Source organism: Gobius niger (assembly GCF_951799975.1).
Source record: "Gobius niger genome assembly, chromosome: 13".
NCBI classification, from domain to species: domain Eukaryota; kingdom Metazoa; phylum Chordata; class Actinopteri; order Gobiiformes; family Gobiidae; genus Gobius; species Gobius niger.
Genome location: NC_136864.1, coordinates 15,109,329 through 15,122,448, shown reverse-complemented (window position 1 = coordinate 15,122,448; position 13,120 = coordinate 15,109,329). Strand labels below are relative to the sequence as shown.

Here is a 13,120-nt window from a genome sequence, read left to right as displayed (position 1 = left end):
GGAGCTACAGGAGCTACAGGAGCTACAGGAGGCGGCGTGTGTTGGGGCGCTCACGGCTGGTAACGCTGATGCTGCCACTGCTGAGAAAGACGACGGGAGGCCTTTGTAATGTAGGCGTCCCCTGTGCTGCAACCTTTTAGTGTTGTGCAGCTTTATTCAAATATACAGTATATGGCAGGGTTGATGGGCATTTCATTATGGTTCTTTAGATTAAGAAAACATAAAGTGAATGACCAATTAACAATTAATTTCTCATTTGTATAGAACTAGCATAAATACATTTTCCTGGACGGTACACATTGTTATCTCCTTATTCTGCTATGGGAAGTAACTAATGAGGCTCTATTGCCAGCAGTAAAATACTAGTTTCACTGACAATTAAGCAACTTAATAGGGCAATACAATATAATATAAAATAGCCATACAGCGATTATTGAACATTGTCATGACATCAATTGAATTGCTTGATTTGGGACCAAAAGTGGGCCAAAACATTTTGTAAAAATTGATAATAACAAGTTAAGGCGCAGCCCTGTCTTTCTCCCTCTTATTGCACTCTTCCTAAAACATACAATTGTACATTTATTCACATAATTCTCCTTAAATATTTCAGAATAAGCCATCAAACAATCATGTGACTTTGCCATTCCAACAGTTTTTTTTTCTCTCTTTTTTTACCATGTTTCTCAATTTGAATTCCTCTGTGGTTTCGAAGAGGACCATTGAGAGTTTTGATTTGTCTTAGCCTTAAGTTTATAGCCGCGGCTGTAACCTCTGTAATTATAGCATGTGGTGAAGGCGCTGGCTTCACCCGGAGGATCTGAGAGAAGGATGTTTAATTCATGATGTCGATCGTATTTTTAGCTGCCGGGGGCCTGTTGTTTTGAGACAGAGATGTATCGTTAAACAAGGGCTACTTTGTAATGAAGATGAAGATCGAGTCTTGAGCGAGCACTTTGTTTTCAGCTTTCTTTTTAACTTGTGCCCAATGGGAGGATGCGCTTAAATGCAATCTGACTGTGTTTTCTGATTTTGTTCCCTCTCGTCCACGTGTCTTTGGCTTTGCAGTAACCAAAGCAAGGAGCTGACATGACACAGCATTGCCACTTGATTACACACATTTCTTACTGTGGTGAGAATCAACAAGCATCACGTTTTTATTTTAATTTTGAAATCACTAGCCTCAAAATGTTGCAGAGGGATGGATGTGTCCAGAGTGCGCTAGTTAAAAGCTAGAAATGTGCCACTTTGAATTTTCATCTGCTTTTTGTCTTGTGTTTAAATGCGTTAGCTTCTCGTGTACCAAATACAACACTGTTCTCACACACTGAAGGGGAAGATTAGCCGTGTCGGGGAGAATACTTCAAACTTGAAATTGTATTTAGTTACTAAATACTGGACTTGAAATGTATTTTGTAATGTATTCTGTTACTTTGTCCAGTCAGAGTAGTGTACTCTGTATACTTAGAATACTTTCACATTGATTCGCAGCAAATGTTTTAGATTACAATCTTTACTTATGTTTTGGAAAGAGAGACAGATCATTGATTATTAATACAAAGGTGAACATTTCTCGTATGATGGTGCAGGTGGGAGAGCGGGTTGTCTCATAATAGGAATGTCGGGGGGAGGGGGGGGGGCATTGTTGTTGTGTCCTTGGGCAAGACACTTTGCCTCCAGTGTCTGCCTACATCGGTGTATGAATGAGAGTGTGAATAGGTGAGTCCTTTCTTGCTGTTAAACGCTTTGAGTGCCTAATGTAGTGGAAAAGCTCTATACAAGTTGAGACCATTTACCATTTATAATCAATGTTCTGCTATATGAAGCTGTAGTACCCGACACTGAAGATTAGGCAGTACTTTTTTTTAACAAATAAATAAAATGTCCCAATAATATTGTTATCTAGCATTCAAGACAATTATCAAATTTCTGTTTTATTTTTCTCCTCACATTGTGCTAGATAGTAGAAACATAAAGATAAGATAAGCCTTTATTGATGGAGACATTTACTTGTTGCAAGTAAAGCTGGGGTTGCTGACTTTTTGTTGTTGTAGAAATAAATTTAGAGTATGTTGGTAAAAACAGCAAAAAATAGACCTTGTTTCATTTCATTTCATTTCATTTATTTATTCATTTGAGCAGAGAAGTATTTCAAACATTTTTACAGAAGAAAGAAAACACACAATCTCAATCTCAAAAGAAGAGAGAAAACAAAACAAGACCATTGTGCTCAAAAGGAGTAGGAAGAAGTTCAAAGAACTTATAAAAAACCTACCCCTTATCTCTCATTCAAGTAACATCACATACACTTTCAGCATACACTCGTGCAAGATGATCTTACAAAAATATACCATATGGTACTTAGGATTTATACCGAGGCACATCTCTTTTTCATTCTGATCATACAAAAACATACACATAATATATGTTGCATTCACCTCGATTTTCATTGAGTGATGGAAGATAGAAGTGGAATCTAAATTAGTGCTATTCATTTTGAGGTTGGTCCCGGCTGCTTCACTTTGCCACCGCTCAAAGCTGTACACGGGCATGAAATGTGCATATGAATAATTTTCTTGAACAATTCAGATGTGCAGGAGGGATCGTGAGAGCTAGAAACGAGTATGGGCCCAAACTAAAAATGTGACAGGTTGAACAGGAAAAATCAGCTTTAAAGCAGTGCATTTGTCAGTGTATTGCTTTTATTATTTCACTTTTTTAAAACCTGACATTGTTCACAAAAAGATTAAAACATTCTTAATAACTGTACATTATAACATTCTATGATTAATCACGTAGCAACAACGTAAGGAATGAATGTGGGTCAAACAGTTGTAAATGACTGGCTTACAGGCTCTTTACTACTCAGATCACAGCCAGCAGAGGTCTCCCATGGCTATGCTAAACTTAGCCAGTCCTCGCAGTAATTGGCTTGAGTTCAAGTTGCCGATTCAACCAGCCAGTGCATGTAAGAAAAAATGCTTTGAGATATTTTTTTGGGGAAATCCATGCAGCCCTATTAGAAAAGCACAATAACATAATTTACCCCCCTCTCTCTAAACATTTGGATGAATGTTCTTACCGCTCCATGTGATAAATGCTTGCATGACGTACGCTGGCAGCTCGGTGAAAAGATTCGTCACCAGGGCCAAATGTCACCTCCTCATCTCTATTGTCAACAGTGGCATATTACACCTCGTCATCTGCCGTGTCATGTGACTCGACGGGATGTGTCAGTCACGGTGCGAGGGGGTAGTCAAATGAGCATCCGTAATGTCCACCTCGGGACAGGCTCAAGTATAAAGACTTCTTATTCCAGAGGGGGTGTCCTTGAAAGAACTTGATTGAGACAAACAGTCATTAATATGCAGGATCCGGGTCTGGTCCTGGATTAGTTCACTGCTGCAGGATAAACCAGCGCCGGAGATTCTTATTGATTCAACAGTAAAATGATTTCCTGAGGGTTTTCTTCATCAAAAATGTGTGTGAGCTGAATATTAGATTGGGATGATAAAATGTGTATGATTTAGAGGCTTGTGTCTGAGGAGGCCAACAACAAGGCACTTTAAACCATTCAACAGAAAACACTGAATTCTTTAACCTCTTAACCCCCACCTGAACCGAGCACGCTGTCTCCAGTTTGGCTTTTACCCAAATTTAAAAGCTTCTCGAACAAAGCAACGGAAACGGGGATGAAAATACAATAAAAGAGAGACAAAAACATGATAAACAGGTGACAAAAACATGATGAAAAAGCAACAAAAGAGCAACAGAAAAAGTGACAAGAACACAAATAAAAAGTGGCAAAAACGTGACGAAAAGACAAGAAAAAAAAAGCGATGAAAAAAGCAACAAAAAATGACAAAACAAAATCAAAAAAGGAGACGGGAACATGACAAAAATGCTTTTAAACTGTTCCAAAAGCACGGCCACAACGCAACAAAAAAAGTAATGATCAGTTTTGCAGTTTTGTAGGTCTTAACTTTCAAATGAAGTGTTTCTCTGGCCTACCGGCTGCAAGTACCCGTCAAGAAGCCAAACTGGAGAAAATGCACTCATTAATTGTCCGTGAGAGTAAATACTACGCTGACAGACAGGACAAAGGGAGAGAGGGATATTGTACATCCAATTGCACAATGGCTGTAAATACTGTGTAAGTGGTGCTACCCCGAGTTCCCGTTAATCTGTTAGCTTCTTCTTTGTGATTTCATTAGTATGTATTGCGCCTCCGACCCGGAGCAGGGAAAGTTGCAATTGTCAGAAACACCCTGGGAGATGAAAGATCCCCCAATCACCCCATTAACACTTGTATTACCCCCAGAGGGACTACGAAAAGGATTTATTAAGGTAACCAAGTTACTTAGTACTGCTTTAAAGTCTACGGGCTAAAATAGAAAAATAAGGGCTTCGGGTTGTTGCAAACAATGACATTACCAGCAGCATTTCCCAAATGCTCTTACAAACAACACAGGATTCAGACAGGATTCTCAAAATGGCAGCATAAGCCTATACCTGTTTATTTCAGGTCGATACAAAGTGATAGAATGCTTCGTATTATTATTATGTTTCAGGCTCCATGCTTTCAGAAGTCAGTGATTTAAAGTAGTGGATTGTATATTGTCAAATCAATTCCTACTTCTGCTTTTCCCATTTCTCGCAAAGCGACATGAAGGCTTTATAATTCTGTCTCAAGATCTCATGTTTCCCTGTTATATTGTGCTCTTAAACCAGTTCCAAAGGAGTGCAGGCTGTTTTCGAAAGTCCTCAAAATACTACCAAGGCAACTCCCTTATGCTTAAGACGCGTGCGATTTCAGATTAAGATGTTGAGGGAAAACCAACTGAGAACATCGACTGGGGGGTTTCGTCCTGCCTCATTCTGATGCAAAGCAAAAAGCAAACACGAAAAAAAAACACTGTTCAATAACACCTCGGAGGCTTTATAAAACATCTCACTTTACAAATAGTGTAATTAAATGGAGATTGCGGTGTTACAGGAGTCAGCGGGTCCCTGTTCAACCTTTTACGTCTCTTTCATTATTGTTGGTAAATGCACAGTGAACCAAACAATCAAATTAACTTTTCATTCAACTGCTACATCACAGTGTTTGCCCGGAGATGCCATATTGACATTTGAGGATAATGATTTTGCTTCAAGGTCTGGGGTATTAAAATGATTTGTTCATAACGTCGCTTATTTACAAACCAACCCAACAGATGTACATACAGGTCATTTTTCAAAGTAACTGGCAAGCTGCAAATGAAAGGCGTCTTTTTGGCGTCTTTTTTAAAATACATTTGGAAAAAAATGCACAACATGCTTTTCCCATTGACCGCTCAGTAATAATTGATTTGAACGATGCACACAACCTTTCCCCTAATGTCTAATTTTATACTTTATTTTCTTATCTTTAATCTCAGTTTGGAAGAATAACCAAGTATGGCTGCATTCACTCTGGAATTGCACTGATATAAATTAGAGTGTATGATTAATCTCCGTATGGAAGTAGCATGTATTTGATAATTCAACAAATAAAAATCGACAATCTGAAATGCTTGTGACACTGGACTTAATCTAGCTGTGCATATTTCAGTTGTCTCTCAACTGTGAATGCATGCTGGAGTGATTTTAAAAGCTAGATTGCATGTCACAACTGCAGTATGTCTACACTATTAGAATTCTTTCCAATATTGTCCTGCCTGGTAACCAACACAGATTCATTTTCTGCATATAGCAGTGAAATCTTGCAGAAGTGAGGTAATTTCATGATAATAAATGTATCCACTGGTGCCAGTGTGGGCAGTGGATGACTCACTGCAAGTGCAAATGTGTGAAGTGACAGTGGCCCCTGGAGATCGTGACTCTAGAATCCCTGGCACCTTAAACGCATCGTTAATTAAAACGGCCCGGTTCACAGAGTAACACGGCTAATTGAAATACAATGATAATCAACAGTAGTGCCCAAGTTAAACAACTACAGCCTGTACTGCAAAGTTGCGAGTGGTGTCATATACCAGAAAATCACTGCGCTATAGGCTACTGCTTCATCCCTGGCCCTGTAACTAACTTTTATTCTTCTGTAGTAAAGTCAAATCATTGTCACTACAAAGTATATGATAAAAGCATCTGCGTCTGTCTGTGTGCTGTCTGTGTTTTAATGGATAGTTGATCAAACCGTGGAAAAAGATCCTCGTAATGGTGTTGTCTCTGGTTTATTCTCATCCGTCTGCAACGAAAAAGAGATAGCTTTTTGTCCGTTTATGGCCTTAATAGTTGCTCTGTGTTATGTTGGTGCTGCTGTGATGATAAATAAACTCTGAGAAATTCACAGTCCTCCAGTCCCTCCGTTGCTTTTTGGGATCATGTTAAAGCTCCTGTGCTCGAGTGTCTCAGACTGGCCTGTTTCCTCATTTGAAGTTCACGTCTTGGCTGTGTACATTAAGGCTATTGCTATTTCAAGGAATACCACCGTATATCGGTCTTGAGTAAACATCATTAATTTTGATCATGCAGCTGCCATCCCTGTAAACATCTTGAACATACTGTGTGCCCAGAAATGTAAATGTTTTAACTCAAATATAGGCTTTAATTAATAGCGGGATACAGAGAACCAAGGTGGCTTTGAGAATATTTCTTTCATATATTTTGCAGCTCGGGGCGGTTTTTGTGAGGCTCGTCTTCATTTATGCAGTTGTTTGAGCTCTTGTTGCTTTGCAGTGATCAGTGTTGGGTGACGTTACTTTTAAAAGTTACTCATTAGCTAGCTTGTTACTCCTCTGGAAAAGCTACTTTATTATGAACAGTACTCATGCGTTATATAATAAACATCTATATATAGCCTTCATTTATCGATCATTGTTTTCCGATGAGGAATGCTCTGTTTCACAAACTGAGTCACCAAAAAAGCCCGATTGCAGTACTTCAATCAGCACAATACATTCACTTCTTATTTATGTGACAAATGACAGCTAAATGCAACAATAATGAGCATGTCTACCCTTAAAAGCTTAGCTTCGTTCGAAAAACAGTTTGGCTCTGTCTTTCAACAAAAAAGAACGTCTGTAAAGGAGTGCTTATGCTTTACAAAGTGCATTGAATTGGTAATAATAAACACACAACATACTCACTCAACTTGCTTTAGATTATACTGCTTTCCTCAACCACATAACCGGCTGCGAGTTTGTTGTTTACATTAAACCGATCATTTATGACAGAAACTGAGCAGTGACAAGATGTAAAATAAGGTATATCTACAATCTGCAAAGGGAAATGAGAGTAAACTTCCAAACCATTATTACGTGGCAACAGAATCTTTTGGTTGTCTTCTTGCTGGTCTTTTCTCACAACAACACAAAATCTTTGTAGAAAATGCAAATGAGTTTGTCTTTCAAATCTATCTACCTTAATAAATCAAATAATATAAGCAAACGTATTCATATGTGGTGCCCAACAACAGTGTGTAAAGATGAGGTGCAGGAATTCTTGGCAAAAACGTACTCTCTCAATGCAGCTCTGCCGCAATGGCCCAGTGATGACACGTGTGTGTGTGTGGGATGAAGATACTTCGAAACAACAAAACCTTTGGACCAATCAAATGTGTGCACGGTACAGGTTCAAAGCCAGCGCTAATTGCATTGTTAATCTGAGCGTTGAGGCGTTGTTAGTTTGAAAGCGGAGTTGTGGGCGCGGGGTCTAGACAAAGGGACAGATGACGAGGAAACACCAAAACAAAACAACGCAGCTTGTTCTAATGAGGCGACTGGGGACTGGCCGTCACACACAACAAACAGCAGCATCCCGCCAGGACACAACAGACATGCTCCGCTGCCTTCTGTGAGCACAACGAGACCCCATACACTGTACTGTGTAAACCAAATATTATATAGTCAGAGGAACAAACTTTTGCTTACATTTGGAGGGGAATATAAGAATGTTGTCTGAAAAGATGTACTTGTATGGTGCTCCAGTTTGACCTAGCACTAAAAACATGCACAGTAGGTTAATCCTCCAGCAGGTGACTAGGTTAGGAGAGGAGTACTGTATTTTCTGGACTCTAAGTCGCACTTTTTTTCATAGTTTGGCTGGGGGTGCGACTTATACTCAGGCGCGACACATATATCAAAATATATTATTTCACATGTTCGTTATTTTCACACAGACAGCCGCTAGAGGGCGCTCTAGACTTGTACCAGTATCTGCCACTCCTGTACCACTGAAGATTAATAAAAAGGTAATCGAAAAAAAGTGTGGAGTGAGCGTGAAACTTGTGAGGGACTGGCGAAAAGCAGAGGTTACTCTTACCGCAATGAAGCAAAGAAAAAAAGCGAATCGCGGGCTAAAAGCTAGATGGCCACAGCCAGAGGAACGAGTTTGCAAATGGGAGCTTGAACAACGTGATGCCGGGAGAGGCTTGTCAAAGGTAGAGTTACGCCTCCATGCCCAGGTAGTTGCCAAGGCTCGACTTATACTCCAGAATGACTTATACATGTTTTTTTCTTCTGCATTATGCATTTTTTGGCTGGTGTGACTTATGCTCCGGAGCGACTCATATATGTTTTTTTCTTCTTCATTATGCATTTTTCGGTTTGTACTCTGGAGTTATAGTCCAAAAAAGACAGTTATTTTCCTCTGGGGACAATAAAGTACAGTTTAACTTTTTGGTCATAAGTCTAATTCCTTCCAACTGGAGGGTTATAGAGACCCAGTTTGCAACAGTATTTGAACTGAGGAAGCTTTTTTGAATGTTTTAATTAAAAAGAACCTAACCTAGCCTTGCCATTTTTACAACTCCATGAAATAGTGGTAGCAATAGTTTTTTCTTTTCTTTTTTTGGCATTAGTGGTTACAAAACTCAGATTAAATATATAAAATTCTGCGGTTCTGTAAGTAAGTTAGACAACTGTCATGACTTGATTCAGGTAATTATTTATTTTGCACTTAAAATAAACACTTGTACTTGTGTACAGATTAAGAGTTGATCTCACTTGTGTGTTTGCTGAACGCTGCCTTCACCAGCACGCTCCCGTCTCAGACCACACTGATGAGCTTAAAGAGTCCACAGATTAAAGTCAATATTCCCTGTGTCAGTCATGTCAATCAGACCAGCGTTTACAATGTAACAGCAAACGGCGGAGATTAGCGCTTTGAAACCGCAGCCCTAAATACCCACTGCATTACGCGTTGGAAATATAGACTCCAAAAATCCAAGATTACGCTACAGGGGAATAAAGCCTTTAGACCTAATCCATATTGTAAGTCTTGTCTGTGGCGGGGACATAAACTACATAACCTACATCCAGTGGTTATTGGGGAAAGCTGCTTTGTACTGGTCAGTGCTGTTGTCAGGGTCGAGTGCACAGTCTGGCGGGTTGACCTATATATCTGGCTGTCGGCCCTGTCTGTATCATTAGAAGCACTACTTATAGGGGCATGGAGAAATCTCTTGTTATACTGATTATAATCAAGTTACTAAATATAGACCTTGATTTGTTCTCTGTTAGGCTGACTATGTGTATTATGATAATGATGGATGATGAGGAAAATCATTGTCTGGACAAAAAAGGCTCTTTTTTTTTCCATTCAGAAGTATAACAGCTTTTTAGAATAATAATTTTCTCAATGGATTTTGTTGTTTTTTGTGTGAATAATTGATCTGATTCTTGTGTATTTTACAGCACAGCCAGCAATTTAATTCCTTTGCAATCTTTTTTTTTGTAATGTAAGAAATGAACCAAACACAGGAGGCTCAGTTTAGTTAAAGCGATAACTTTATCATATCTTTATAGGCTACAAGTGACCTTCCATGGTTCTTGCGAAAGCCACAGCCCTGCACCATGAGTCACCGACAAGAAAGAGGCTTAAAAACTCACCCATGAATGTCACCTTCAGCATCTTCTTTGGATTATAGCCTAAACAAGAAAGGCAATGTCTTCCGGCGTCTAACTTAGTGCAAATAAGAGGGCTTTTATTTCGATGCCCTCGAGAGCAAAAGTGTTTTTGCAGTAGATCGTCGCTCGATAAGATCAGCCACTTTCAAATATCCATTTTATTTCTACCCTCTACTCCAAGTCATTTGACAGGCATGTTGACTCTGAGTAGATATCACTGAGGCAAAGATCAGAACTGAATGGATGTTGTTATCGCAATCAGACTGTTTTAGACTGAAGTAATTCCAAATCATTGCAGACCAGCCTTTGATTTGCTTAATTAGACCATTTTATTTGTGAAAAGTATGTAAGTAAGTAAGTAAGTCATGCAGCTGCACATTTTGAAACTTAAGACTGTAAAGCTTTGAAGGTGCACAGAATGCTAAGTCTCCACTGGTGACAAAGGCCACACGGGTCGCTGATTGTCTGTATGAGTGACTGTATATTTTCTCGGTGCTGGAAATGGGATTGCGGGCGGACGCAGGTGCATTGGAGCGTTGCGGGTTCAAATCAAAGCCACCACCTCAGGTCACCCTCCTTCTGTCACCCTCCGCTTCCCAATAACACCAGAATATATCCAGCAGCAGAGAGAGCCAGCCAAGTAGGCCATAACAAGGCAGAGAGGAGAGGTGAAGGTTTCCCGAAATGTCATTCGCTTTTGAGGCTTGAGAGTATGCCATGTTTGTCGCAGGCTGCTTTGTGTCTGAAATGGTCTCCAAGCTGGTTAGCCTGAGTGGTAGTGTGTAGTTTCGCTGATAAGTGCCATTGAAGTTGACTCTCTAAGGCAAACTTGTCCAACTTGATGACAAATGAATGACAGCACTAAAAATGACTGATAATCTAATCTAGAGATGTTGTTTTCAGATGCAAAAATCAAGGCATTTCCTGATGTGTGGATTATTATTAGAGGCTGTCCGATATGGCTTTTTTCTATGGCCGATGCCGATATTTTGGGATGTTAATTGGCCGATGCCGATATGCTTGGCCGATATTCTTGGCCGATATTATTATTTGACCATTTTTGGCCGATTTTTCCAAATGTCTGTTCGATAATCCTGTAAAAACAAATACTTGGCCGCTCCAGCGCTGGCCAATTTTATTTTATTACTTTAGGTGATCCAATCATAGTTTCTGTCCCAGCTTTGGTTAGTTGTTGTTAGCATTAGCATATTGTTACGCGCTGCTGCATTTTGCACGGTGATCAAAAATACAATAGTGGAGGTTTAAACAAACTCAGCGATTGAATTCTCCACTTCAAAATGACATGCAGCATGTCCCTATTGACAGAGGTTTAGTGAAACTTGTGTTTCACAAAGTTGAAGCTAACCAATTTTCATTGCAACGTTTCTCACCTCCCCTGAGGCCAAGGGAGTTGAAGGGGGACTCGTTTTAAAGCCGTGACTTTGCTCTTTCCAATGCACAATGGGAAGTCTCTATCATTTTCGGCCCTGGAAATATCGTCTTTTTTCTGCGCTAGATCTAAATATTATTTTGGCTACTTTACTCTCCAGGGAGAACGTTAAGAAAAGACAAAGACATAATACATCATAGCTCTCTGCCATTTCTGTTACCTAAAAGTAGCTCACAAGGTAAAGAAGCTTATCTGTAAGATGGTTTTATGTCATACATTACTTAGCTCTGTATTTAAATGTGATTTAGATGGGCAGAAAGATGAAAGGTCAGGAGTCACTGAAAGAAGAAGATATGACTAAGAATAGAAATTGACGCAGTATGGAGTAAGTGTGGTTTGAAGAATTAAAGAGCAAATGAAGATGTTGTTGTAACCAGCCATATAATTATAGCTAACTGGTCAATGTGTCACAGCGACAGCCTCTGCACATACCTCGAACCGACAACCTTCTGATCACATGGCCAAAGTTTAGACCTTTGCTTTTCTGCTGCCCCCGTTTTAGCTCAATTTATCAAAGATTTCAAAATATGGTGCAAACAAACCGCGAGTGAGTTAGGTCTTACATATAACGCAGTAAACAGATTATTTCTACCCACCTATGCTTATCTCCTTTAGTTTTCCTTCCTGTTCTCCACTTTGGACTCTCTCCCTCTGCCATGCCAAACACAGCCTCTATGTGTGTGCGTGTGTGTCTGAAAGATGGGTCCTGACAGGCCTTTCATCAGTGTGTAAAGCGGCTGATGCTGTGGTTACACCAGCTCCGTGCTGCTTCAGGATTACACGGCACATGTGAAGAGCCGTGTCCTCCTCCGCTCACCCCGATCCGCACTGACATGGCACTGAGCATGTGTCTGCGTGTGCCTGTGAGGCGGCTGTCTGTGACACGCCTCGGACTCGACGGGTTCGAATGATGATGAAGCTGCATGTGAGGAAAAATGGCACCTAATCTTAATGTTTACAAATCGAGGGGGTGAAAAATACATATCAAATTCACTTTTTTACTGCACTATTGAGTTGTATTCTCTAGCCTGGGCCTTTTTGTATGTACTTTAAAAAAAAATCTTTTTACTAAACCGACCTATTGCATGTGGATTTATTGTTTGTGCACAAAGTAGTAATCCATCTCCTGAAATTATTGAAAAAAGGTTGCCATTGTTTAACCTCTTAACCCCCACCTAAACCGAGCACATTTTCTCCAGTTTGGCTTTACCTAAATCTTAAAGCTTCTCTATGAAATGTGTCCAAAAGCATGATGAAAATGCAGCAAAGACACATCAAAAACGCTTACAAAATGTGACAAAAACACGGCGACAATGTGACAATTTAAGTAACAATCACTTTTGTAGGTCTTAGCTTTCAAATGGTAAAGGGTAAAGCCGAATTGGGGAAAATGTGCTCAGTTAAGAGGGTTGAGAAATCCATCCATGGGCAGACTCATGTACTCTTGTGCTTTTGCCAAACAGAAAAAACAGCAGAAATATCATTACTTATTTTGCCCATGTACACAAACTGATGACAAGAAATCCTAAGTCAATACAGGTTTGATCTTATATTGGCATGGATTTTAAGATGGATGTTCTTCCCGACACTATATCTTTTGTAAGGCGCATTGAGTTGCCTTGTGTACGAAATGCGCGGTATAAATAAAGTTGCCTTGCCTTGCCTTGCCTATAGGCATAAATGTGTCATATTTTACAACCTGCCTTTTGGCTGATTTTTATGCATCATATATTTAACCATTATTTCTCAAAGTCTTTAATGGAGTTAGTAGCAATACATTTCC

The 13,120-nt window shown here is 39.7% G+C and overlaps 1 protein-coding gene across 7 annotated transcripts in view; it reads left to right on the top strand.

Moving 5' to 3' along the window:
- ctnnd2b (catenin (cadherin-associated protein), delta 2b) overlaps nucleotides 1–13,120 on the top strand; it is a 129,378-nt gene that overhangs the window by 20,099 nt on the left and 96,159 nt on the right. The window lies entirely within an intron of this gene.